This window comes from Lagenorhynchus albirostris, chromosome X, assembly GCF_949774975.1.
Source record: "Lagenorhynchus albirostris chromosome X, mLagAlb1.1, whole genome shotgun sequence".
In the NCBI taxonomy this organism is placed as follows: domain Eukaryota; kingdom Metazoa; phylum Chordata; class Mammalia; order Artiodactyla; family Delphinidae; genus Lagenorhynchus; species Lagenorhynchus albirostris.
Genome location: NC_083116.1, coordinates 35,072,820 through 35,080,388, shown reverse-complemented (window position 1 = coordinate 35,080,388; position 7,569 = coordinate 35,072,820).

The following is a 7,569-nucleotide window of genomic DNA, read 5'->3' as shown; positions in this document are numbered from 1 at the left end:
AAATGCTGTGATTTGTTCTTGGTTCAGGACATTGGCAATCATACATTGAACTTCCACCATGCTGAGCTGAAGTCAGGTAGATCCAGGGATTTGGCATGGTGCATCTTAAACATTTGCTATGGTAGAATTACTGAAGATTTGAATGATACAAGTAATCTCCTATGGTGTGTTATGGGTTCACTGTTGGTAAGGTAGAATGAAGCTGTATCTGATGAACCTTATATACCATACTTAAAAAGTAAACATTATCACTTTACAATGGGAAGCCATTTCATGTTTTAAGCCAGGGAATGGCACAGATTGTGTTTTCAGTATGCAACTCTTGTAGAGGATGGTTTGTAGGGGGGCAAGAATGAGGGCAGGCTGACCAGTCTATTGCAATGTCCAGAAGACTGAGATGAATAGGATTTGACCTAGGACAATGAGAATGGAATAAAGAAGAAAAATTTGTGAGACAATTAGGAGCATAAAAGACAAGATTTGGGAAGAAGAGTTGGGAGAAGAGGTGGTGAAGGTAATCAGTTAAACTTGGAAAATATTGGGTTTGTCTTTGCAGCATCTTAATGAGGTACACAGAAGAAACATAATGATGTGACAGATTAGAAAACTGTGGTCTCTGTATGAAGTTGTGACATGCCCCAAATTACATAGCTATTTAGTTGCAGGCTGAGGACTAGAACCCGGGTTTCCTGACAGACTTCTAGCCTTGTGTTCTCTACTTCTAGCACTATGCCAAAACAAGCAATTGACACATTATGAAGGGTACTAACTGCTCTTCTCACTATCTATCTGTAAAGAATATTTTACCCATTGCAACACATGACTGTATCATTAAAAACTGTTTTTTTTTAAAAAAAGCTGAATGTAAAAAAGCTTACATAATTATACTCTAGAAATTTTAAAAGGTGCTGAAATTTCTCATAGAGAATGAGGATTCTAACAGCAATGTTGAAATGGAGAATATTAACTGTGACTGTAATATAACAAGACCATTTTAACAAATCAGAATGTATATACATCTGGGTATTTTCCTAAGAGAAAAACAACATTTATTCCATGGACACCACTGTCACTTGCAAACCTTTTACTCCTTTTTGAAATTGCTCCTAAGCCAGTTTATGAGTCATAGAAGGAAAATTAAAAAGAAAATTTATAGTCATATCTCATATACAGCTGATGGGAAATTTTTAATCAGTATGCAGCTAGTACTTGTGGTTATAAAAGCTACAGATATGGGAACCGATTCAATGAAAATTATTAAAGTGCACAATTAATTCTGAGCGAATTAGCAAATACCTAGTCTGGGTCAATGATAAACTGTTTTACAAGAAGTTGGCATAGAACCTAGCTGAGAAATGTGCTTAAATGAAACTTCATCGTATGATGATGGATGGAAAGGGCAACTGAGTTATACAAAAACCCTGCAGGCTGACTTTGTGAGATGAAAAATCCTGAAAGTGACCCTTAAAGCAAGTAGGCTAGGAATTATACCTGTATTTTGCTGAACTTTTACAGATAGCATCACACCAGAGATCAGAGAACAGTGAATGGAGTGTTGTACTTAATCAGCCTTAGATTGTGAACTTAATGTCTTCACTGTGATGCCCCCACAGGGTGCAAAGCAGTTTTTGAGCTATAAAGGAACTACCACTCTGGGTCTCCTTTGGCCACGAGGAAAATGTTTTGGAACTAGATAGAGGTGATGTCTGCACAACACTGTGGATGTACTAATATCATTGAATTGTACACTTTAAAGTGGTTAACCTTATGTGAATTTTGCCTGAATTTCAAAAAATGAGCTACCACTTTGTGAACAATTTGCTTCAGGCACTTTCCTTGGCCTTAATATCCAGCATCTCACCCTCCCAGCAACCTCTGAGATACACATTATTATCTCCATTTTGGGGATGAGGATCTGAGGTTCAGTGAGGTTAAGTGTTTTGGCCAAGGTAGTTTAACAGAAGAGTTGGGGTTCAAACTAAGTCTATCTGATTCCAAGATTTGAATTCCCAGGTTTGAACATTTATAGAACTCCATAAAGGGGGTGGTCAGTCACGTAGATATAATAAATCCTTGAAGCAATTTAACTAAATGTGAAAAGAGGAGTATGCCTGTTGAAATTTTCTTTCTTCATCTCCAAAAGTAGTATAATCCTTTTGGAGAGAGATTTGGAAATAGCAAACAAAATAAATACATATGTATTTGTCTTTTAACAAGAAACCCTCTTGACTGAGAGAAAAATGTACACTCTAAAAGTAGAGAATTATGTTTCATTTGGTGGACTTACTGAGGACTTAAGCCTGGGGTAAGCCTCTGAGGGACTGTTCCAAAGAGGTAAGGGAGGAGCCAGGAAATATAGGAGTTTTTGCTAAACAAACAAACGTAGTTTGAACGTTAAAAGATTACTGCTAATCACAAAAATAGACATCTCAAATTAATAATTTTAGTGTCTTTCTGTGTATGGGAAGATGCAAGAGTCTGGGCTCATTGAATTTATTCCTTTGATATGCACTTTCACTATCTAGGGCCAGTATCCTGTTTTTCTCCATCCTGAATTCCCCTCAGGTGCACTGGTTGGGGGCTGCAGTGGCTGATGGTTTTATGGCTGCAACATCCTTGGTTTACTGAAACGTTAGGAGACATTATTTGTCCACAACCCAGTGTCATGGAAAACAGAACTAATGTGAGGACTTCTCATGAGGAGGATCTGGTTACTGGAACTGGATTATAAAGTGGAAACTTATCTAGGTAAGAGCTCATTATTTAGACTAGAATATTAGGTCAGAAAGGGACTGGTAGGAAGGCTGACTTTCGCTGAGTGACTGAGCTGCGAGTCCAGCGTTCTTTATATTCCCCCCTGCCTGATAGACGGCTCCTAGAGATGAGCAAGTCTGAGCCTGCATGTCTTCGCCAAGTGGCAGAAGCTGTAGGAACTAAAATGGAACTGATCCTTATACCTAGAAGCTCACATTCAGGAAACACTTTCTCTAAATGGCCAGTTCCTAAATTCCTCCTAGGGCAGAGAATCCACAAGGCGGCCCCCCAATACTTTAGTTCTTTGCTGTTCTGTTTCCTCTGGGTATTTACAGTGTCTGGTGGAACAGGACTATAATATCATGTGCTTCCTATATAGGTTCTGCCATCTGACATATATAATCTAACCTAAAAATAGTCAATAAAACTGTGAATTCAAGGAATTGTTACTTCTCCAAGTTTCAATTCTGAACATAATATTTTCTTAAATAACTAGTACAGACATAAAGAATAGTCTGTATTCCTAAATCTCCTGCAAGACAACATGGTAGAGCAGAAAGTACATTAGGCTTTGGAGACAGATCTGGATTCAAAATCAGCCTCTATTTACCAGCTGTGTGTGACTTTGAACAAGTTATGTATTCTCTCTGAGCCCGTTTCTTCCTCTGTAAAATGTAGATGCTATTTGCCTCAGGGTTATTTATTATTTTAAAATGATATTATGGGGACTTCCCTGGTGGTTCAGTGGTTAAGAATCCACCTGCCAATGCAGGGGACACGGGTTCAATCCCTGCTCCGGGAAGACCCCACATGCCGCGGAGCAACTAAGCCCATGCACCACAACTACTGAGCTTGCGCTCTAGAGCCCACGAGCCACAACTACTGAAGCCCACATGCCTAGAGCCTGTACTCCGCAACAAGAGAAGCCACTGAAATGAGAAGTCCCCGCCCTGCAACGAAGAGTAGGCCCCGCTCACCGCAACTAGAGGAAGCCCACACACAGCAACAAAGACCCAACACAGCCAAAAATAAATTAATTAAAAATAAATAAATAAATGACATTATGTATCACTATATACACAACAATGCCTAAGATACGTACTCAATAAATGATAGTTTCTCTTCCCTTCCCTCTTATAATAGTAATCTTAGAAAATGTCTGATTTTACAGTAAGAACTCAATAAGGAAACAGAGGAAATGTGGTAGGAGTAGATAATATTTCTGAGAAAGAGAAAAACAGGCTGTGACATCCAGGAGCTGCCCTGGCATTCACAACTAGACCTTGGTATTCTCTTCTTAAACATAAACACTCTTACAGATCATGAACACCAAATAAGGCCACTCTGTGAATACAATATGTCAACACCAAAAAAAGAAAAAGACCACTATGTAATCATGTTTGAACACACACAAAATGTAAATGTGGTTTGAGCCACAAAAACGACTAACTATTCCCCTATTCTAGCTAATATTAGTGACTGCTGCTTCTGTACGTACCATTGAGAGCTTGACCCTCATGCTAGTCTTCCCTTCTTCTAGGTAAGATTTACTGAGATATCCAATCATGACGTTACCTCTGCTTCCTGACAGCATCTATATCCAGAGAAAAGACCTCTTCCTTGAATCCTTCCCCAAATCCCCTAACATGAACCCAAATCCTATATACTAAGTCCTTTCTAAACTCTTATGGTAGGATGGCCCATGAATCCCCATGACATGCATTCTCTCTCCCTGCAACAAGCAAGAAAACCAATTACAAGTGTGTTCCCAGTGGTCTTTGGCTGGAGGGCATTGACATAACTGATTATGCAGTATCAACTCCAGGGTCTGAATAAATCAAAAACACCTCCATCCTGGTCTTTCAGTATAAGTTCCTTTTCCCTTTTCTCTCAGCACACACTTTTAAAAATTACTTATTGCATTTAATCTAAATATTATTAAGATATATCAGGTTATTTAATTTGCACAGAAGACCCTCAAAAGCTTCCTTAAGCTCTGCTGTAGCTTCCTGTTTCTTTGCTTACATAACAGATTGATGTCTGGGTTAGTGATTAAGAAGGAGGGCAGAAGATGGCGGTGTGGAAAAAGACAAGGAGTTAGCATCTCCCCACAACTAGGGTGCCTGCTGCCACTGGTGTGGGACCCTAATGCCCAAGGAGATGGGAGGAACCCCCAAGTGAACTGGATCTTGGTTCACGAGCCAGGGGTTGGGCCATAGTTCCTATGGTGGGAGCTCTGAGTCCGAACCACTAGACTAACAGAGAACCTCAGACCCCAAGGATCATTCATTGGAGTGAGGTCTCACAGAGGTCCCCATCTCAGCACCCAGAACCAGCTCTATCCAACAGCCTACAAACTCCAGTGCTGGAAGCTTCAGGCCAAACAACCAGTAAGACAGGAACACAATCCCACTCATATCACAATCCCACAAAAAACTGAGACAGCAAAAATATATGTCACAGATGACGGAGCAAGGTAAAAACCTACAAGACCAAATAAATGAAGAGGAAATAGGCAATCTACCTGAAAAAGAATTCAGAGTAATGATAGTAAAGATGATCCAGAATCTCGGAAATAGAATGGAGGCACGGATTGAGAAAATACAAGAAGTGTTTTAACAAAGATCTAGAAGAACTAAAGAACAAACAAACAGAGATGAACAACACAATAACTGAAATGAAAAATACACTAGAAGGAATCAATAACAGAATAACTGAAGCAGAAGAATGAATAAGTGAGCTGGAAGACAAAATGGTGGAAATAACTGCTGAGGAGCAGAGTAAAGAAAAAAGAATGAAAAGAATTGAAAATGATCTCAGAGACCTCTGGGACAACACTAAACACACCAACATTTGAATTATAGGGGCCCCAGAAGAAGAAGAGAAAAAGAAAGGGTCTGAGAAAATATTTGAAGAGATTATAGTGGAAAACTTCCCTAACATAGGAAAGGAGATAGTCACCCAAGTCCAGGAAGCGCAGAGTCCCATACAGGATAAACCCTAGGAGAAACACACCAAGACACATATTAATCAAACGAACAAAAATTAAATTCAAAGAAAAAATATTAAAAGCAGCAAGGGAAAAACAAAAAATAACATACAAAGGAATCCCCATAATGTCATCAGCTGATTTTTCAGCAGAAACTCTGCAGGCCAGAAGGGAGTGGCAGGATATACTTAAAGTGATGAAAGAGAAAAACCTACAACCAAGATTACTCTACACAGAAAGGATCTCATTCAGATTCAGTGGAGAAATCAAAAGCTTTTCAGACAAGCAAAAGCTAAGAGAATTCAGCAACACCAAACCAGCTTTACAACAAATGCTGTAGGCGGGAAGCTTCTCTAAGCGGGAAACACAAGAGAAGAAAAAGACCCACAAAAACAAACCCAAAACAATTAAGAAAATGGTAATAGGAACATTCATATTGATAATAACCTTGAATGTAAATGGATTAAATGCCCCAACCAAAAGACAAAGACTGGCTGAATGGATATAAAAATAAGACCCATATATATGCTGTCTACAAGAGACCCACTTCAGACCTGGGGACACATACAGACTGAAAGTGAAGGGATAGAAAAAGATATTCCATGCAAATGGAAATCAAGAGAGCTGGAATAGCAATGCTCGTATCCGATAAAATAGACTTTAAAATAAAGGCTGTTACAAGAGACAAGGAGGGCCACTACATAACGATCAAAGGATCAATCCAAGAAGAAGATATAACAATTATAAATGTTTATGCATCCAACATAGGGGCACCTCAATACATAAGGCAAATGCTAACAACCATGAAAGGAGAAATCGACAGTAACACAATAATAGTAGGGAACTTTTAACACCCCACTTACACCAATGGACAGACCATCCAAACAGAAAATAAATGAGGCAACACAAGTTTTAAATGACACAATAGACCAGATAGATTTAATTGAGATTTATAGAACATCCCACCCCAAAGTGGCAGAATACACTATCTTCTCAAGTGCACACAGAACATTCTTCAGGATAGATCACATCCTGGGTCACAAATCAAGCCTCGGAAAATTTAAGAAAATTGAAATCATATCAAGCATCTTTTCTGACCACAATGATATGAGATTGGAAATCAATTACAGGAAAAAAAACTGTAAAAAACACAAATACATGGAGGCTAAACTGTGTGCTACTAAATAACCAAGAGATCACTGAAGAAATCAAAGAAGAAATAAAAAAATACATAGAAACAAATGACAACAAAAACACAACGACCCAAAACCTATGGGATGCAGCAAAAGAAGTTCTAAGAGGGAAGTTTATAACAATTCAATCTCACCTCAAGAAACAAGAAAAATCTCAAACAATCTAACCCTACACTTAAAACAATTAGAGCAAGAACAAAGAAAACCCGAAGTCAGTAGAAGGAAAGAAATCAAAAAGATCAGAGCAGAAATAAATGAAATAGAAATGAAGAAAACAATAGCAAAGATCAATAAAACTAAAAGCTGGTTCTTTGAGAAGATAAACAAAATTGACAAACCCTTAACCAGACTCATCAAGAAAAAAAGGGAAAGAATGCAAATCAATAGAATTAGAAATGAAAAAGGAGAAGTCACAACTGACACTGCAGAAATACAGAGGATTATAAGAGACTACTGCAAACAACTGTATGCCAATAAAATGGACAACCACAAAGAAATGGACAAATTCTTGGAAAGGTACAATTTTCCAAGACTGAACCAGGAAGAATTAGAAAATATAAACAGACTTTTCACAAATAATGAAATTGAAACCGTAATAAAAAACCTCCCAACAAACAAAAGTCCAGGACCAGA